At 39.5% G+C, this 20,944-nt stretch overlaps 1 protein-coding gene, 1 non-coding gene and 1 pseudogene across 9 annotated transcripts in view; 1 reads left to right on the top strand and 2 right to left on the bottom strand.

Moving 5' to 3' along the window:
* Positions 1 to 20,944, top strand: part of MGA (MAX dimerization protein MGA) — a 148,842-nt gene that overhangs the window by 2,068 nt on the left and 125,830 nt on the right. The gene's annotated exons all lie outside the window — the stretch shown is intronic.
* Positions 2,024 to 2,130, bottom strand: LOC147364717 (U6 spliceosomal RNA). Its single transcript, XR_015135652.1, has one exon. It is a non-coding gene; the product is annotated as a U6 spliceosomal RNA (small nuclear RNA).
* Positions 16,271 to 17,459, bottom strand: LOC147364716 (large ribosomal subunit protein uL1 pseudogene; annotated as a pseudogene).

Here is a 20,944-nt window from a genome sequence, read left to right as displayed (position 1 = left end):
CATAACAAACCTGTGAGTTAAGTAACTACTATCTCCATTTAACCAACGAGGGAAATAGCAACAGAGCGATTAAGTAACTGGCACAAGGTCGTATGGCTGATAATTTACAATTCCAACCAGAATTCTTTTCAAAAACTTGACAAAATGAGTCTAAATTTCATTTGGAAGAATGAGCTTATAAGTTGAAAAATTTTTGAAAGAAGAAAATTAAGTGGGGACTTGTACTAGTGAATATACAGATAAAGCCATGGTAATCAAAACAATAAGTGGTAACTGGCATAGACAGCACTGGGTCAAAATAATCTAAAAATAGATAAGGCTAGTGTTATACAGGTGACATTTCATGTTGAGAAAGAATTTTGAAATTATGTTGAAACAATTGGCTAACCATTTGGAAAAAAAAGGAATCCTACCTTAAAATGTAAATAAAATCTGGGAGTTAGTTCAGTTGCTCAGTTGTGCCTGACTCTTTGCGACCCCATGGACTGCAGCATGTCCGGCTTCCCTGTCCATCACCAACTCCCACAGCTTACTCAAACTCATGTCCCTTGAGTCGGTGATGCCCTTTAACCATCTGCCATCCAAAATCTGGGGGAATTAAATATAAAATATGAAGTCAAAATTCCTGCTTTAAGGAAGAGAGAAACAGATGATGAAGAAGATGATTAATGAGACCCCAAATAACTTGAAGGAAAAGAACTGTTCAGTATTGGTTGGACTGCTGACATGAATTTTTAGCTGTTTTTTTTTTTTAAAGGTAGCTGTGGTACAAACCCCAGGACGCCCACCTACCCTGTCACCCAAATAGCCAAAGAATAGTTCGTGTAACATTCCACCTTATTCCATTTAGTCCCTCTTGGAAATCCACCACCAACCTTGGGCACTTCACCCCAACAAATTTGTAAGAGTTGTTAGGTTTTTGTGTAAGACTTGCTGTAGCGTGGATAGCTGTGATTGGTGAGTTAGCTGTCTGTGGCTGCTGGAGATTGTAACAGCCTTTTTTACTTTCTGTGCAACAAAGAAGCTTTGTAAATAAAGTCTTAATATTTAAAGAAAAATTACTGGTTTAAAAAAACGGGTAAGCAGTTTTCTAATGTTCTCATAGGATGAGCTGTTCTAAGCATGATTGCAAAGGCAATTACGATTGATAGAATTCTTATTGATAGAATTATTATGTAAAACAGCCTCTAGTTGGCAACAATACCAGCAAGTTAAAAGACAACTTTACTCATGTAGTATTCATTTGACATATTTATTGAGTGTGTTTGATGTGCCAGGCAGTTTTCCAGGTGTAGGGGAACCAGTGATGACTAAATCCAGGCAAAATGTGGGGAAAAAAATTTTTGCAGCAGGTTGGACTCAGAAGGTTACTTTAGTATCTAACAGATTGTCAAAAAAAGACCTAACTAGATAGATGGCATGCATAGAGAAAAATAACCAATAAAGATAAAAATACAGTATTTTCTACTTATAAACAACACAAAACAACTCCCCCTGCAGCAGATTGGCATATATGTGATAAAACAGTAGTATCTAGTATTGGCATAGGAGTGGGGAAATTGGCACACTCATACACTGTTGTTCATGGATATTTACTTTTGAACATCCTTTCTGGAGAATATTTTGGCCATACTTAATGAAAGCATGGGCATCCCAGGTGACTCAGTGGTGAAGAATCTACCTGCAGTGGGGGAGACACAGGAGAGTTGGGTTCGATCCCTGGATTGGGAAGAGCCCTTGGAGGAGGAAATAGCAACCCACTCCAGCATTCTTGCCATGGACAGAGGAACCTGGTGGCTATACTCCATGGGGTCGCCAGTTGCAAAGAGTTGGTTACAACTGAGCGACTAAGCACACATTGAAGCATTAATAACCTATCACTCAGCTGCTCCTCTTCTTTATTAAGGCCCTAACTGGTAAGTTTGCAAAGATATTCGTTTAAGAGTTGTCTTTTTTTTAAATTAATTTTATTTTTAATTGAAGGATAATTGCTTAAAATATTGTGTTGGTTTCTGCCATGCATAAAAATATAGAACGCTTCATAAATTTGCATGTCATCCTTGTGTAGGGGCTATGCTAATCTTCTCTGCATCTTTCCAGTTTTAGTATATGTGCTGCTGAAGTGAGCACAATAGTTGTTTTAAATAGTAGCAAAAAAAACCCCAAGAAAAATGTAAATTTTAAATAATGGGTGTTTGGCTACGTAAATAAGATGCCCTCATAGAGGGTAATGTCTTGTAACTAGTAGGCATGATAGAGATTTCTAGTAATGACTTAGAAAGCACATCAAAGCACATTATATATATTGTTAAAGTGTAAAAAGCCAGTTTTAAAGTTATTTGTAGTGTGACCACATTTTTGTAGGAATATACCTCTATGTGTTCATTTACATAGAAATCTAAGGTGGTTTATATAAAACATAAACTAATGGTGATTTTATTTGAATGATAGGATTTTTGGATGAATTTAACTTAAAAAAAACTTTTTATTTTTTGGAACAGTGTTAGATATATAGAAAAATTTCAAAGACAGTATGCTGCTGCTGCTGCTAAGTCACTTCAGTCGTGTCCGACTCTGTGTGACCCCCTAGACGGCAGCCCACCAGGCTCCCCTGTCCCTGGGATTCTCCAGGCAAGAACACTGGAGTGGGTTGCCATTTCCTTCTCCAAAGCATGAAAGTGCAAAGTGAAAGTGAAGTTGCTCAGCCGTGTCCGACCGTCAGTGACCCCAGGACTGCAGCCTTCCAGGCTCCTCTATCCATAGGATTTTCCAGGCAAGAGTACCGGAGTGGGGTGCCATTGCCTTCTCTGCAAAGACAGTATAGAGAGTTTCTAAATTCCAAATGCCCAGTTTTCCCTATTGTTAATGTCTTATGTTTGTGTGGTGTATATATTATAATTAATGAACCAAGATACACAATTATAGAACTGCATAGTTTAATCAGATTTTTTTTTAAAGTTTTTATCTACTGTCTTTATTTCTATTCCAGAATTTCATCTAGGATATCATAAATAACTTTTTAAAAAATTTATTAATGGTTTGTTGGCTTCCCTGGGTAGCTCAGAGGTAAAGAATTGACCCGTAGTGTAGGAGATGCTGGCGACTTGGGATCGATTCCTGGGTTGGGAGGATCCCCTGGAGTAGAAAATGGCAATCCACTCCAATATTCTTGCTGGGAAAATCACATAGACAGGAGCCTAGCAGGCTATAGGGTCACAGAGAGTCAGGCATGATTAAGTGACTGAACACATACACACACACACACACACACACGCGCACATACAATGCTTTTTTGATGGGTGAAATTACAGGGAAGAAGGTGTGAAGGGGAAAAGAGAAGTGATGTAGGGAAAAAGTGAAAATGAACCTAAGGCATGTGTGACCCAGATGGCCATAGCTTTGTTCCAAACAAAGCTGGCTGCTTGTTCTTCCAAGTCATCTGCAGAGAGTTCATATGAAATTCTTGCCTCTCAGAACCTTCCATTATACAACCACGATACCTTTTAATCATGTCCTCTTAGGATCCTCTTGACTGTGCTAGTTTCTTGACTTTTCTTGTTTTGATGATCTTGACAGTTTTGAAGAGTACTGGTCAGATGTTCCTCAATTGGGATTTGATGTTTTTTCCATGATTAGATTGGGGTTAGAGTCAACATGACTTGTCACAATGTTGACCTTGATCACCTGCCTGTGAATTTGGTTTTTAAATGTTTTCTTTTTTGTAGTTTCTGTTTTTTAGAAAATAATCTGTGTTCCTTGTTTTTGTTATAACAAAAAGTATTTGTAATAATATTCTGGACATGTCTGTCCATCTTTAGCAATAGCATTTGTAGTAGGCCGTACATTGATAAGCTGATAATACAGACAGCTGATAATAGAAATTAGAGTCAGAGAAAAAATAACGGGCCAAGTTGCTGGAAGGACTAATTATAGAAAGGAATTAAAGGCATTAGTATAGTATAGCTTGTTTTAACAGTCCTTGAACTGTTTTAGGAAGAACAGCCTGGTAACTGAATTATGCATAACAGGGTGAAAATATAAATAAGATAGATTAGGCCAATTAGGTAAATTCATTCAACAGCAAATATTAATGAACCATACTGTATGCCAGGTATTATATAGGTCTAGGGATTGAGCAGTGAAGAAGACAGTGTCTTAATTTTTTTTTTTTTTTTTAAGATTTTATTTGGCCATGCCACATGGAATTTGGGATAGGATCCCTGACCAGAATAGTTCCCTGACCAGGGAGACGAGGCACTGAACGTGTGCCTCTTGCAGTGGAAACTGGGCCACCAGGGAAATCCCAACAATCTTATTTATAATGGGAATTTATGTTTTAGTAGATAGACAACAAATTACTACATAATATGATTTCAGATATTGTCAAAGTGCTGTGAAGAAAATAGTACAAAAGAATAGAGCATGGTGGTGCTAGGCTTGGTGTTTCTTTTAGGTAGGTCATGCGGTAAGGATTCTCTGAGGTAGCATTTAAAGGTAAAGAAACCTGAATGATAAGGAATGAGCCATGCTAGCATGTGGAACTTTTCAAGCAGTGGGAGGGACTACTAGTGCAAAGATTCCGGGGCAAGAATCAGTTTGAGATTTTCCAGGAAGTGTAAGAAGGCTGGTGTGCTAGAGTTTGGAGATTGCTGCAGTATTAATTGGTGGCAGTGGTGGGGCAAGAATCAGTTTGAGATTTTCCAGGAAGTGTAAGAAGGCAGGTGTGCTAGAGTTTGGAGATTGCTGCAGTATTAATTGGTGGCAGTGGTGGTGGAAGTTTGGTAGTAGGAAATGATATTGAGAAGTTGGTGGGTCTCAGATGATATAGAGCCTTATAAACCAGAAGGGCTTTGGATTTTATTCTAAGTGTGGTGGGATCCATTGGACAAGTTTTATGAAGACAAATGGTACTATCTAATTTATGTTTTTACAAGATTGTTTTGACTACTGTAGAGGCAAGAGGGGCAGCAGGAGACCATTCAGGAAGTCACTGGAATGGTATGATGAAGTATGGTGGCTTTGGGTCAGGGAGGCAGTGATGGAAGCAGTGTGAGGGGAGGTCAGATTCAGAGTCTGTTTGGAAGGTGGAATTGATAGAATTTGCTGATAGATTAGTTGTGAGATGTGAGAGAGAGGGATCAGAGATGGATCCAAGGTTAGCTAAAGCAACTAGTATCACATACAGAGATGGAAAACTGGAAGGAGTTAATTAGTTTGGGGTTTAAACTGAACAATTTAGTTGGATATGTTGAATTTGAGATGTTCACTGGAAATCCTTCCTGGTGGTTGAACTGTAAAGACTCTGCCTGCAATGCGGGAGACCTGGGTTTGATCCCTGGGCTGAGAAGATCCCTTGGGAGAAGGGAATGGTTACCCACTCCAATATTCTTGCCTGGCGAATCCTATGGACAGGAGCCTGGTGGGCTACAGTCCATGGGGTCGCAAAGAGTTGTGAGTGACTAACACACATGCTGTCTATCCAGGAATAGGTATTGATTGTTCAGTCTGGAGCCCAAAGTCAAAGTCATGGCTGTGAATATACATTTAGGATGTCATCAATACGTAGATGGTGTTTAAAAATCTGGGTCTGGTGAGGTCAGCCAGGGAAGTAGAGAAGAGGGCCAGTGACCGAGCCCTGAAGCTAAACTGAAAGCATAGACAGAGAAATAAGTAACCCTTAGATTGTTTTGTCGGAGAAGGCAATGGCACCCCACTCCAGTACTCTTGCCTGGAAAATCCCATGGACGGAGGAGCCTGGTGGCTGCCATCTATGGGGTCGCACAGAGTCGGACACGACTGAAGGGACTTAGCAGCAGATTGTTTTGTATCCGCATAAGCACAGTATTTACTGTGTCTGTATGATACAATATTAAACAAAGCTTTTGAGATGATTGTAATGTAACTTAGGCTCTTCCTGATATATAAATTGATTCTTCGGGTTTTTGTCTTTGCCCTACTTAAAATTTCTATTTTCTCTCCATTACCTGGGGCCATAAACTCCAAATTTCATACTTTAGCATGCCAGACCTATCACTGTTGAACTCTGCCCTACCTTTCTGTCCTCTCTCCTCTTTATCATTCCCGTCATGTCCAACATGTTCTGCTTGTGTATAACCCTCTATTTGCCTGGTATACTCTTAATACTTCTCTGCCTGCTCTTTGCCTCAAACTCTTGCTCAGTCTTCTATGTGTAGCTTACATTTGCTATGTAATTTCCCCAAATTTCCACAGATAAAAGTTTGCTCCTCAGTGCACAGTACTTCCTCAGCTCTGTTGTTGGTACTTTAATTTATAGCAGAATATAAAGTCAGTTGATACTGACTGGCTTTTTTTTTTTTTGGTGGGTAAATAGTGTTTATTTTTATTGAAAAAAATTTTTTAAATTTTAATTGGAGACTAAGTATAATATTGTGGTGGTTTTTGCCATACATTCACATGAATCAGCCATGGGTGTACATGTGCTCCCCATCCTGACCCTTGATTGACTTTTTAAATTCGTTTATTTCCCCAGTGTGTGGCATGTAGTAGATGCTCAAGCTAATGCTTGGAAGAAGTTTAGAAGTTTTGTTTTGGCAAAAGAGAGTAAACAACTAAAACTTTGTCTTACAGTACATGAACATATGGATCATTAGCTGAGATTTTTAGGATTTTTTTAATGGTGAGTTTTGGTTTTAATGATATTTATTGTGATGGAATTTAGCCAGTACAAAGTTTAATACTGTCAGTTAGGAGCCTTAGTTCAGAGACATTTTTAGAGTGGTTTAATCTCTAGAGTTGAATAATGCTTATTCTTTGAAGGCAAGGTATTATAATAGATATCTTCTTTCACTTGCCCACTTTCACACCCACCTTCTCAGTAGTCAGGAATTCTGTTTTAGCATTACATGTGTACTTTGAGCTGTTTGCTAGAGGAGAAACCCAGTGTAATAAATCCAGTAGAATCAGCAGTACCCACCCCAGGAATGTCTTTAAACTATTGCATAGAGACAGACTTAATGGTGTGAATTGTAGGTGTGCAGGTTTCAGTCTGTGAGCTCAAGTAGGGTTAATTATTCTGTCATTCAATTGTAAGCATGTATTAAGCACCACCATATATGGGCACTGTATGGGGTGCTGTGGGGGATGCACAAAAGAAAAGTTCTGGTTCCTTGCACACAAATCCCTGACAATTTAGTCAAGGAATTGAAACATAACATTAAAAAGGAGTTTAATCTTAACAAGCAGTGTATCAGTAAGTGCAAAGTACTGTGTATAAATCAAAGACTTTGCATTTCTTAAGCCCATAATTATATTTGCAGAGATATATGGTCTTATCTTGCATCAGTTTCAACATTTTGACCTGACTTGCAAGCTCTGCATTTTTTCCTGTCTTTTAACATTTTTAGTTTCAAAAAGATATTATTGATTTGACTCTTTGATGTAATGAAAGCTCTATATGGGAAGAGTGCTCTGCCAATGCATTGCTTTCCAACATTTTATTCTTGCATGCCTCTAAAGCAAATAGGTAATTTGAAAAGGTAGAATGTTATTTAACCTTTGTAAGTGTGACATAGGCGTCCTTTTATAGTTTTGCTATATGGATAGGTTTCCTTAGACACATTTTCTCCTTCTGCCTAAGGCTGAAGGGGTGGGAGCAGCTGAGGGGGAGGGGAGAAGTGTATAGAACCTAGAGGAACAAATGTTGTGTGTGTACGAATATGAGTTTAAAAGTACTTATTTTTGGATTTGAATTATAAAAGCAGTTTTCTTCTCATTTGAGAAGATATGAAAAACATAGATAAGCACAAAAAAGGAAATAAAAATTTCAAATATGCTACCTACCACTGTTAAAGAATCTGCGTACCAATGCAGGAGGCACAGGTTTGATCGCTGGTCCAGAAATATCCCCTGGAGAAGGAAATGGCAACCAACTCCAGTATCCTTGCCTGGAAAAACCCCACGGACAGAGGAGCCTGGTGGGCTACAGTCCATGGAGTTGCAAAGAGTGAGACAGCCTACCACTCACTGTTAACCGTACTGGTGTGCTTCTAGTCTTTTTTTTTTTTTAAGTGGCAAGTTTTGTTTTTTAGTAAATAAAATACTTCAGCTACCTTTAGACATGAATAAATAACTGCCTTTACATAAGGTGAATCTAGGCAGATTACTCTCAGTGCAGTTCTTCAGTAGCTTCTCATAATAAATGGAATCAAGTGGAGACCAGTTCAGATTCTTTAGCCTAGCAGATACAGCCCTTTACCTTATTTATAGCTTTGGGCTTCCCTGGTGGCTCAGTTGGTAAAGAATCCGACTGAGCCACCTGCAGTGTGGGAGACCTGGGTTAGATCCCTGGGTTGGGAGGATCCCCTGGAGAAGGGCATGGCAACCCACTGCAGTATTCTTGCCTGAAGAAGCCTCATGAACAGAGGAGCCTGGCACACTGCAGTCCATGGGGATGTAGAGAGTCCGACATGCCTGAGTGACTAAGCACACCCACCTTGTAGGTTATCTCATTTACTGTCTGTCTCTCTCAGACACATCTGAGAGTTAAATTCATACTAGGTATTACTTTCAGGCCTCTAGACCAGGGGTTGGGAGACTTTTTCTGTAAAAGGCCAGATAATATTTTAAGTTTTGGGGGTCTTTTTTGTCAATAACTACTCGTGCTGTGGTAGCATGAAGGCAGCTATTGACAATATGTAAGTGAACGATCATGGCTCTGTTCCAGGGAAACTTTAATTATGAACATTAAAATTTTTCATGTCATTAAAATTTGATTAATTTTTTTTCAACCATTAAAGAATGTAAAAACCATTCTTAGTCTGTGGGCTATATAAAAAAAGATGGCAGAACATGGCCTCTGGGGTTGTAGTTTTCCGGTTGCTGTTATAGACTACCGTGCTTGCTATACCTCTACCTCTATTCAGTGTTCCTTCCCCCCATTTTTTTTTCCTAGGAGGACAATCTTGTTCAGAACTCATCTTAGAAGTCAGAGTCTCAGGGAAGTTAGAGTTCTGCTGTTTAGACCTCCATCATTGTATTTATTTGACTATATTAAAAAATTGTAATAGAATATAAATACACTGTTTTAACTAGTGTTTAAGTATCCAGTTCTTTGGCACTAAGTATGTTCACGTTGTTGTGCAGTCATCATCACCATCCATCTCTGGGGTTTCATTTCTCCAGGCTGAAACTCTGTACCTATAAAATACTATTTAATTTACCGTTTTCCTCTCACCCTAGTCCCCAGCACACCATTCTGCTTTCTGTCTCTGAATTTGACTACTGCAAATACCACACATACGTGAAATCATACAAAATATTAGGTTGGTACAAAAGTAATTGAGGTTTTGGACCGTGAATTTTAAATCATTATAACTAGGTTCAAACACATCTTTATTAATCAAAATAGGAACCATTACAATCAACACATTTTTGCCAACGAGAAATAAGTTCATTTATTCCTGTAGCGTAAAAATCCATGCTTCGGGATTTGATAATCTCTTGGAAAACATTTTCTCCCTCCTGCTGGATGTAGAAGCATTTTCCCTGCAAAGGGTTGTATAGATGCTTGAAGAAGTGTAGTTGATTGGTGAGAGGGCAGGTGAATATGGCAGAGGAGGCAAAACTTGGTAGCCCAGTTCATTCAACTTTTGAAGCATTGGTCGTGCCATGTATGGTCGTACGTTGTCATGGAGAAGAATTGGGCCCGTTCTGTTGACCAGTGCTGGCTGCAGGTATTGCAGTTTTCAGTGCATCTCATCAATTTGCTGAGCATACTACTCAGATTTAATGGTTTTGCTGGGATTCAGAAAGCTGTAGTGGATCAGACCGGCTGCCGACCACCGAACAGTGACCATGACCTTGTTTTGGTGCAAGTTTGGCTTTGGGAAGTGCTTTGGAGCTCCTTCTCAGTCTTAACAACTGAGCTGGTGATCGCCCAATGTATAAAATCCACTTTTCATTTGTTTCATGTCACAGTCTATCAAGAAATGATTTGTTGTTATTAGGTGGAATGAAAGGTGACATGTCAAAACAACGAATTTTTTGATTTGTGGTCAGCTCATGAGGCACCTGCTTATTGAGCTTTTTCACCTTTCCCATTTGTTTCAAATGCCGAATGACTGTAGAATGGTCAATGTTGAGTTCTTCAGCAACTTCTTGTGTAGTTGTAAGAAGATCAGCTTGGATGATTGCTCTCAGTTGGTCATTGTCAACTTCCCATTGCCTGGCCACTATGCTTCTCATCTTCAAGGCTCTCATCACTTGCAAAACGTTTGTTAGCAGTTCCTGGGCCAAATGCGTTGTTGATGTTGTGAATTGTCTCCCCTGCTTTATGACTGATTTTGAACTCAAATTAAAAAATTGCTCGAATTTGCTTTTTGTCTAACATTTTTATAGTCTAAAATAAATATAAATACTAAGTTATGTCATTAGCAAAAAAAAAAAAAAAGGTGAGAAATGTGCATTAAGATGATGTATAACATAACCACATTTAAGAATGTATTCCAATATCAAATGGGAAAGTTCAACAATGCAAAAAACCACAGTTACTTTTGTACCAACCTAGTATTTGTCTTTTTGAAACTGGCTAATTTCACTTGGGGCTTCCCTGGTGGCTCAGTGGTTAAGAATCGCCTACCAATGCAGGGGATGCAGTTTTGATCCTTGGGTTGGGAAGATCCCCTGGAGAAAGAAATAGCAACCTATTCCAGTATTCTTGCCTGGGAAATCCCATGGACAGAGGAGCCTGGTGGGTACAGTCCTTGGGGTCACAAAAAGAGTTGGACATGACTTAGGGATTAAACAGCAACAATTTCACTTAGCCTGATGCTTCATAGTTCATCTATCTTGTACCATGTGTTAGGATTGGCTGAATAATATTCTATTATATGTTGTCATTTAGTCACTGAGTCACGTCTATTATGTGTGTATATCATGTTTTTTTGTGTATCCACTCATCTGTTGATGGATATTTGTGTGGTTTCTACCTTTTGGCTGTTGTGAATAATGTTGTTATGAACGTGGGTGTATAAACATCTCTTTGAGTCTGTGCTATCAATTCTTTTGAGTATATAGAAGTTTTGATAGAATTGCTGGATCACGTGGTAATACTGTTTTTAATTTTTTGAGGAACTGCAGTAGCTTTATCATTAAGACTTGAGTTTTTTTAAAGTAAACCTTTTGGCGAATGATCTTAGATTATAGAAAAGTTGTAAAGATTATAACAGAGATTCTGTATACTCCTCACCCAGTTTCTCCTAATGTTAATCTTACCTTACGAGGGTACCTTTGTCAAAACTGAGAAACCGACATTGATATATTACTATTAGGTAAATTCCAGGCTTAATTTGGACTTCATTAGTTTTCCCAATAATGTGCTTATTCTGTTCCTGGATAAACTTGAGGATATTACATTGTATTTATTCTGTATGTTACTTTATTTATTTTTAGTCTATTTTTTTTGTTGTTTTGTTGTTGTTTCTCTAGTACTTAGTACAGAGCATGGTATGTAATAAGAGCACAGTGTTTCTTGAATAAATTATCTCCTTTTAATTTTTCTCTCCTTTTTGGAGGCATGTTCATTAACTGTCCTTCAGGTTTGCTTGACTGATATTTATCCTTGTATCTTTATGTTCCTCTCTGTTTGTGGATAACTTTGATAAAAATAAAATTACAATTAAAGATATTTGGTAAAGAATGACAACAAAAAACTCCAAACTCAGATTCTCCTTTACAAAAGCCACAAAAGTTGATCACTTTTTGCTAAATATATCTGATAACAAGGGAGCTCAGCACTTTGTGAGGAAACTTGTTTCATTGTTGAGTAGTTTTAGAGGTCAAAAGGTTATTCATTATGCTGATTTGAAAACCTTTTGTAGAAACTTCCATTCCAGAACCCTCTAGAGTATATGGAATATTCTTGCTTTCATGACAACTTTCAAGTAATTTCTTTAAATTATCTTCATAATCCATCCCTACATCTTAAATCTTCTAGGCAATGATTAAGAAAATCATCTTTCATTTTGAGACTGATTCTCACTGAATCCTTCCAGATCATGGTTCACTGGCTCCTGACTGTTCTGTGGATGTTGATTTGTTGGTTCTGCTGCAGTTGGCTGTGCTGCCCAAACCTCTACTGCCTGGTGACCTTAATTGGCTACTGATGTTCTTTTGTGATCCTCTCAAGAGCTGACCTCAGTGGTGCCTTTGGGATTACCAGTGTTGACTTTATAGCTGCCCTTATTGGCTCATTCTCTTCTCCTGATACCACTAAAGTTGCCATTAAGTTTCCTAAAGGTTAGCCTCATGCTTTTAATTTCTTACAGCAGATTTACAAGAGATTTGAGAGCAGTTTCTCTGCACTCCGTAGTGTACCCTCACTTAGTGCCAGAGGATTCCTTCCTTGCCAGTAGTCCACTGGAGTGTTTTGATACAGCTCATGTACCTCTACTCTTCTGTCTCTCACCACATTAAGAATTCTCTTTTTTAGCTGAGGTTTTGCCTGGAGTGATTGGATATGACCTGCTTCCTTATTATTTAAGCATGTTAGTTCTCATTCTGGGATCCTACCGTCAGCTTTAAAGTACTCCTGCAGAGAATTCCCTGGTGGTTCAGTGGTGAGGACTCAGCACTTTCATACTAGCTTGGCACAGCTTAAAAAAAAAAAAAGCCCTCCTGCAAACTTAACAGCTTATTGCCTACCTTGCCCAAATTCCTCTGGAGAGGGAATTCACTCCCAGCCTAGTCCTTTGTTGCATTTACAGCAAAGGCTGGACATAACATGTGTTGGAAGAATGGAGGAATATTAAGTAAATTGTGATGTTAAAAGTGAAAAACACATATTAAAGTTTGGAGCAACTTGCAAAGTATGTTTTCAAAAATAATGTTAAATGAAGAGTAGAACCAAAAGTGCAGAGATCCTGCTTTAAAGGAGGATCTTTATTTATTTATTTATTTATTTTTTCATCTTTCTATCTTCTTTTTTTAAAATTTTATTTTATTTTTAAACTTTACAATATTGTATTAGTTTTGCCAAATACTGAAATGAATCTGCCACAGGTATACCTGTGTTCCCCATCCTGAACCCTCCTCCCTCCTCCTTCCCCATAGCCTCCCTCTGGGTCGTCCCAGTGCACCAGCCCCAAGCATCCAGTATCGTGCATCGAACCTGGACTGGCGACTCGTTTCATACATGATATTATACATGTTTCAATGCCATTCTTCCAAATCTCCCCACCCTCTCCCTCTCCCACAGAGTCCATAAGACTGATCTATACATCAGTGTCTCTTTTGCTGTCTCGTACACAGGGTTATTGTTACCATCTTTCTAAATTCCATATATATGCGTTAGTATACTGTATTGGTGTTTTTCTTTCTGGCTTATTTCACTCTGTATAATAGGTTCCAGTTTCATCCATCTCATTAGAACTGATTCAAATGTATTCTTTTTAATGGCTGAGTAATACTAAAGGAGGATCTTTAAAAAAAGATGCCTTAAAAAAAACCCCAAACCCTATAAAAATATATACACATGAATATAGAAATTCAGAGTAATACAAAGTCATGGTGAGTCGTAAGACTGTAGGTATCAGAAATTATTTATTGATTTTTTTGTGTTTTCCATTAGAATGCAAGCTCTAAGAAGTCAAGAGTCTAGACTGGTCTGTCCTAGAACAGTGCCTGGCCTGTAGTAATTTTCAATAAATAATGTTGATTGTTTAATGAATTAAAATTTGAAATTTCTTTTTGATTGTTTTATTGTTTAGTGCTATAGTAATGCTTGTGTGTGTGTGAGTCATCTGTCACGTCTGACTCTCTCTCCATGGAATTCTCCAGGCAAGAATACTGGAGTGGGTTGCCATTCCTTTCTCCAGGGGCTCTCTCAACCCAGGGATTGAACCTTGGTTTCCCGCATTACGGGTAGATTCTTTACCATCTGAGCCATGAGGGAAGCCCTATAGTAATGTTTGCTGCTACACGCTTCAGTCGTGTCCGACTCTGTGCAACCCCATAGACAGCAGTCCACCAGGCTCCCCCGTTCCTGGGATTCTCCAGGCAAGAACACTGGAGTGGGTTTCCATTTCCTTCTCCAATGCATGAAAGTGAAAAGTGAAAGTGAAGTCGCTGAGTCTTGTCCGACTCTTAGCGACCCCATGGACTGCGGCCCACCAGGTTCCTCTGTCCATGGGATTTTCCAGGCAAGAGTGCTGGCGTGGGGTGCCATTGCCTTCTCCGATAATAATGTTTATTAAAGTTAAAACAAAAACAAAAATTAAAAAGAGAATTCTCAATGATTTCAACCTTTTAAAAATACATTATAGTATCTGAATATTCTTCCCACCCTTGTTGGCCTTCTTTGGTCCTCTTAAAAAAAGTGGTGCTCCAAACAGGATATACTAGTACAGATTTTGACAAGCCAGCCCAGCGAATAGAGGAATATTTTCTTCTCAGGTTCTGGTAGAAAGTATACACAGAAGAACTGTACAAAAAGGATCTTATTGACCAAGATAACCATGATGGTGTGATCACTTACCTAGACCCAGACATCATGGAGTGCAAAGGCAAGTAGGCCTTAGGAAGCATCACTACAAACAAAGCTAATGGGAGGTAATGGAATTCCAGCTGAACTTTTTGAAATCCTAAAACATGATGCTGTGAAAGTGCTACACTCAATATGCCAGCAAATTTGGAAAGCTCAGCAGTGGCCACAGGACTGGAAAAGGTTCTTTTTTATTCCAATCCCAAAGAAAGACAGTGCCAAAGAATGTTCAAACTACCGCACAATTGCACTCATCCCACACACTAGCAAAGTGATGCTCAAAATTCTCCAAGGTAGGCTTCAACAGTATGTGAACTGAGAACTACCAGATGTTCAAGCTGGATTTAGAAAAGGCAGAGGAACCAGAGGTCCAATTGCCAACATCCAGTTGATCATAGAAAAAGCAAGAGGATTCCAGAAAAACATCTGGTTTATTGACTACGCCAAAGCCTTTGACTGTGTGGATCACAACAAACTGTGGAAATTTCTTCAAGAGATGAGACTACCAGACCACCTTACCTGCCTCCTGAGAAATCTGTATGCAGGTCAAGAAGCAACAGGTAGAACCAGACATGGAACAATGGACTGGTTCCAAATTGGAAAAGGAGCCCATTAAGGCTGTATATTGTTACCTTGCTTATTTAACTTATATGCAGAGTACATCATGTGAAATGCCAGGCTGGATGAAGCACAAGCTGGAATCAAGATTGCAGGGAGAAATATCAGTAACTTCAGATATGTAGGTGACAACACCCTTATGGCAGAAAGTGAAGAGGAACTAAAGAGCCTCTTGATGAAAGTGAAAGAGAAGAGTGAAAAGCTGGTTTAAATCTCAGCGTTCAGAAAATTAAGATCATGGCATCCGGTCCCATCACTTCATGGCAAATAGATGGGGAAACAATGGAAACAGTGACAGATTTTATTTTCTTGGGCTCCCAATCTCTTCAGATGGTGACTGCAGCCATGAAGTTAAAAGACGCTTGAACCTTGGAAGAAAAGCTATGACCAACCTAGACAGCATATTCAAAAGGAGAGACATTACTTTGCTGACAAAGGTCTGTCAAAGCTGTGGTTTTTCCAGTGGTCATGTATGGATGTGAGAGTTGGACCATAAAGAAAGCTGAGCACCAAAGAATTGATGCTTTTGAACTGTGGTGTTGGAGAAGACTCTTGAGATTCCCTTGGACTGCAAGGAGATCCAACCAGTCCATCCTAAAGGAGATTAGTCCTGAATATTCATTGGAAGGACTGATGCTGAAGCTGAAGCTCCAGTTCTTTGGCCACCTGATGCGAAGAACTGACACATTGGAAAAGACCCTGATGCTGGGAAAGATTGAGGGCAGAAGGAGAAGGGGATGACAGAGGATGCGATGGTTCGATAGTATCACCGACTCAATGGATATGAGTTAGAGCAAGCTCCAGGAGTTGGTAATGGATAGGGAAGCCTAGCATGCTGCAGTCCATGGGGTTGCAAAGAGTTGGACACGACTGAATGACTGAACTGAATGGCGGGAGTATGGTTTATTAAGTGAAAGTGAAAATCTCCCAATCGTGTCCGACTCTTTGTGACCCCATGGGCTATACAGTCCATGGACTTCTCCAGGCCAGCATACTGGAGTGGGTAGCCTTTCTCTTCTCCAGAGGGTCTTCCCAACCCAGGGATTGAACCCAGGTCTCCTGCATTGCAGGCGGATTCTTTACCAGCTGAACCACAAGGGAAGCATGGTTGAATAAGTTGTGTCTTAATATAGGTGCTAGGGCTTGCCCGTGGTGTTGTTAATGTATAAAACCCAGATGTTCTGCCTATTTTTCTTGAGCAGTGACTCCAGGAAGTTGACAACTAAGTGGATGTTGTACACAAGCTCATAATCTGTCATCTTCATCAACAGCCACTGCCACACATAGCACCTTCTTCATCTGGAGCTTGATCATGGACTTTACTTCATTAACTTGGCCATCATATTCTCATTTTGAGTCAGCAAGGAATGAAATTTGCCAGCCTTATTCAGGCCTGGGCCCAGAATTTGTGGGGTCTGCTGAAGACTGAATCATAAAGGCATCATGCTTCTTGGCCAGCTTCTTGACCGGTTTCTTATTGTTGAGTTGCTTTAGCACCGAAATGACCACATGAGGGGATATCTGCAGCTTTGGCTTATTCACAGTGCTATCTGTCTCCTAGAACACATATAGAGACCATGGAGCAGGGAGTGGGCTTAAGCCTGACTGTGCCAGAGAAGCATTTGTCCTTCTGAGGGTCATAGTTCTTCAGGCTGACCTGAAGCTTCACCACTCCAAAAACTTCCAGTGTTTGCACTGGTTCCTGTGCAAGACTTCCCACACTAACTCCTAGAGGCTGTATGGGGAGACTTTGCTGCTCAGGGTCCTTTGTTTTGAAATAACTAGAAGAGAGCCACACCTCCATTTTTAGAGTTTTTTTTTTTTTCAGATGTGTCCCACTGTTGATTGACTTAGGTTGAATTTACTTTGCTGGTATTTAAAACTTTAGTTTTGTTAACACATTGTAACAATTTCCAGGTCTTTCCCAGTGAGTATTTACGTGCTGATAGAACTGACCAGCTTGCCTCTCATATATTTTTATTTTCCCTGTCTAGCTGTGCTGAAAGTGCTAAGTAGCAAAACATTCAAAAATTGGGCAGCCAGAGAATAAAAGAAGTAAAACCTCTACAAAGTCTGCACACTTTCTAATTATCCTCCAGATAATTTAGTGATTATTATCCATTTACTAGGTGTGTTCTTCAGAATTCCTGAAGTGGCAGGAGGTTAAGTACTTAGATAAAAATCAGAAACTGACCTCTTGGCTTTGTCTTCAAATAGTATTAAAAATCTGTTTTTTTCCAGGAAGGTGTGCCATTGCAGTCTTACCATTATTTTCCAGATGCTTATCAACTGCCAAGAGCCCTTCATTTTTCATGGTCTTCATTGGCTCTTATATTCATGGGCCAGGAGTTGGCAAATTTTTTCTGTAAAGGTTCAGATAGTAAATATTTTATACTTTGTGGGCCTGAGGGTCTCTGCCTTAACTCATCTATGCTGTAGTATCATAAAACCAGCCATAGACAATTCATAAGTGAATGCATGTGATGGTATTCCAGTAAAACTATTTACAAAAGTAGACATCAGGCCTAGTAGAGTGATGACCCCTATCATACACCCACCACATTCACCATCATTAAGAAGATAGAATAGTAGAACTCTATGGTGGAACTCATTTTCTTTTGAAAGGCCTGGAATCTTTGAAGAACTTGAAGGGCTTCTAACTTCCAATATTCATTTTTTGAAAAATCCTTTGCTTTTCTAATTTATTGATCCTTTATTTAAAAACTAATCATTTCCTGGCTTCCCGCCCCCGCCAGTCTTCTGGTTCACACTACTTTCTGTGTGCCTCTTAAAAGTTACTTAACTTCTTCCACATCAGTACAATGGAGATAATAATATCTACTTTAGGCTTGCTGTGAGAATTGATTAGATAAGAATGTAAAGTGCTGGAGACAATGCTTGGCATATAATAGGCAGTTAGTATTTGCTGCAATTATTGTCAACATTATCATCATTTTACAAACTGAAATGCCCTTCTCAGTGTTTTTGACAACCTGTTACTACCTCCTGGTACAACCCTTATGGCAGAAAGTGAAGAGGAACTAAAGAGCCTCTTAATGAAAGTGGAAGAGGAGAGTGAAAAAGTTGGCTAAATCTCAACATTCAAAAAACTAAGATCATGGCATCCGGTCCTATCATGGCATCCGGTCCTATCACGGCATGGCAAATAAATGGGGAAACAGTGGAAACAGTGACAGACTTTTATTTTCTTGGGCTCCAGAATCACTACAGATGGTGACTGCTGCAGCCATGAAATTAAAAGACGCTTGCTCCTTGGAAGAAAAGCTGTGACAAACCTAGATGTTACTTTGCCGACAAAGGTCCGTCTAGTCAAAGCTATGGTTTTTTCCAGTGGTCATGTATGGATGTGAGAGTTGGACTATAAGGAAAGCTGAGTGCCAAAGAATTGATGCTTTTGAACTGTGGTGTTGGAGAAGACTCTTGAGAGTCCCTTGGACTGCAAGGACATCCAACCAGTCCATCCTAAAAGAAGTCAGTCCTGAATATTCATTGGAAGGACTGATGCTGAAGCTGAAGCTCCAGTCCTTTGACCACCTGATGCGAAGAACTGACACATTGGAGAAGACCCTGATGCTGGGAAAGATTGAAGGCAGGAGGAGAAGGGGACGACAGGAAGATGAGAAGGTTGGATAGCATCACTGACTTGATGGACATGAGTTTGAGCAAGCTCCGGAAATTGGTGATGGACAGGGAAGCCTGGCGTGCTGCAGACCATGGGGTTGCAAAGAGTTGGATACGACTGAGCAACTGAACTGAACTTCTGTCTCCTGGAACTGTGGGGTACCTATGGTGTGAAGTCTTGATTTCATAGAGAATGTGTAGGATAGCTTGAGGTGATACTCAGGGCTTTAGGATTAAGGAGTGGGAATGGAATAGTCTGTATCCCTGAGCCTAAGATAGAGGTTGAAGCCCATAAGAATTTCATCCCAAATTGCATTCACTAAGTTTGGATGGAGAGGTCAGAGTCCATATGTACCTTTCTTCACCTAGGTGACTCCTTATCAGGATTATGCATGTTAGTATCAATCAGCTTGTTTTCCAAGCTGTTAACTGTATTTATATTTTCAAAATGAAAGCTTTTCAGCACTGAAGATTACTTTTCAGTTCTTTTTAAAGTGTTATAACTGCCTTTTTAATTTTAAATAGTTCTAGTTCTTGGAAACCAGCATTTTATATTGCCAGTAAGAATTTAAGATAATTAGATCAATAGAGCTAACCAGTATTGATATCATTTTGAAGTAGTAATAGATTTGATAACAGATTTTTCCAGATTGAAATGTTCATGCAGAAGCATACTTTATTTTCTCAAATTCTCCTTAATTTCATCTTTAGAGAATACTCTGCCTTCTGAGTGGCATGCTAGTAAAGATGTGGCTAGCAACAGACATTCTTGTGTCATCTTTATGGGAAATAGGGAATCATTGTAAAAGTCATCAATTATTATTTGTTTAAGCATTTTTATTTTTGATGAGCCTAAAAATTGCATGAGATATACTTGCTTTTCCTCAGAAAATCAGCCTTAATTTAGCTGTTTATTTTACTAGTGTATAGTCCAACATGATAGGAATTCATTCTTACTCTGTGAAAAATAGCTTACCCCTAAGGCTTACTTCGGAGAAGGCAATGGGACCCCACTCCAGTACTCTTGCCTGGAAAATCCTATGGACGGAGGAGCCTGGTAGGCTGCAGTCCATGGGGTTGCTGAGGGTCGGATACGACTGAGTGACTTGACTTTCACTTTTCACTTTCATGCATTGGAGAAGGAAATGGCAACCCACTCCAGTGTTCTTGCCTGGAGAATCCCAGGGACGGGGGAGCCTGGTGGGCTGCCGTCTATGGGGTCGCACAGAGTCGGACACAACTGAAGTGACTTAGCAGCAAGGGTTACTTATATGCCACACATTGTGTTAGGTACCATTATCTAATTTAAGCTCCTAGGTGGTCTCTTCCTCTTGACTTTGTTCTCTTACAGTATATTCTTAATATAACAGCTAGAGGGATGGTGTTAAATCAGAGATGCTGTTAAAGTCAGATCACGTCATGCTTAGAACTCTATAGTGGCTTCCTTTTTTTGCAGAATAAAATCTTTATAGTGGCCTATAAGGTTCTATATGATCTGATCCCCTCTTAGTTCTCTGACTTCATCTTTTACCACTTACCCCATTCTCTGCTCCATTTCCTTAGCTTCCTTGCTTTTCCTTTATCAAGGCTTCCCTGATTGCTCACATGGTAAAGAATCTGCCTCCAATGCAGGAAACCTGGGTTTGATCCCTGGGTTGGGAAGATCCCCTGGAGAAAGCAATGGCAACCCACTCCAATATTTTTGCCTGGAGAATTCCATGGACAGAGGAGCCTGGTGGGCTATAGTACATAGGGTTGCAAAGAGTTGGGCACGACTGAGCGACTAACACTTTCACACTTTGTAAGTCCAAGGTTTTCAGCTTAAATATCTACCAGTCATTGAAATAGAAAAATCTGGAGGGACTTTGGTTTTTGAAGGCAAGATGAAGTCTGAGGTGGGGACAAGATATCCAGATGGTATTGTCCAGTAGGCAATGGGAGATGCATAACTGCATCCTATGAAAATGGTTAGGACTGGAACTGTAATCCTTTTTTGTTTTTTTTTAAACCTATGGGGTAACATACATATAGAAAAATGCACATATCATAAATACAGAACTGTTGAATTTTTACAAAATGAATGTACCCTTGATGTAGCACCTAAATCAAGAAAGAATTATTACCATCATTCTTGAAGGCCCCTGGTGATGAACTATAATGTTTTAA

This window comes from Bos grunniens, chromosome 10 (assembly GCF_055505025.1).
Source record: "Bos grunniens cultivar Pamir isolate PY7600 chromosome 10, Bosgru_T2T1.0, whole genome shotgun sequence".
Classification (NCBI taxonomy): Eukaryota; Metazoa; Chordata; class Mammalia; order Artiodactyla; family Bovidae; genus Bos; species Bos grunniens.
This window is presented reverse-complemented; position numbering and strand designations above follow the sequence as displayed.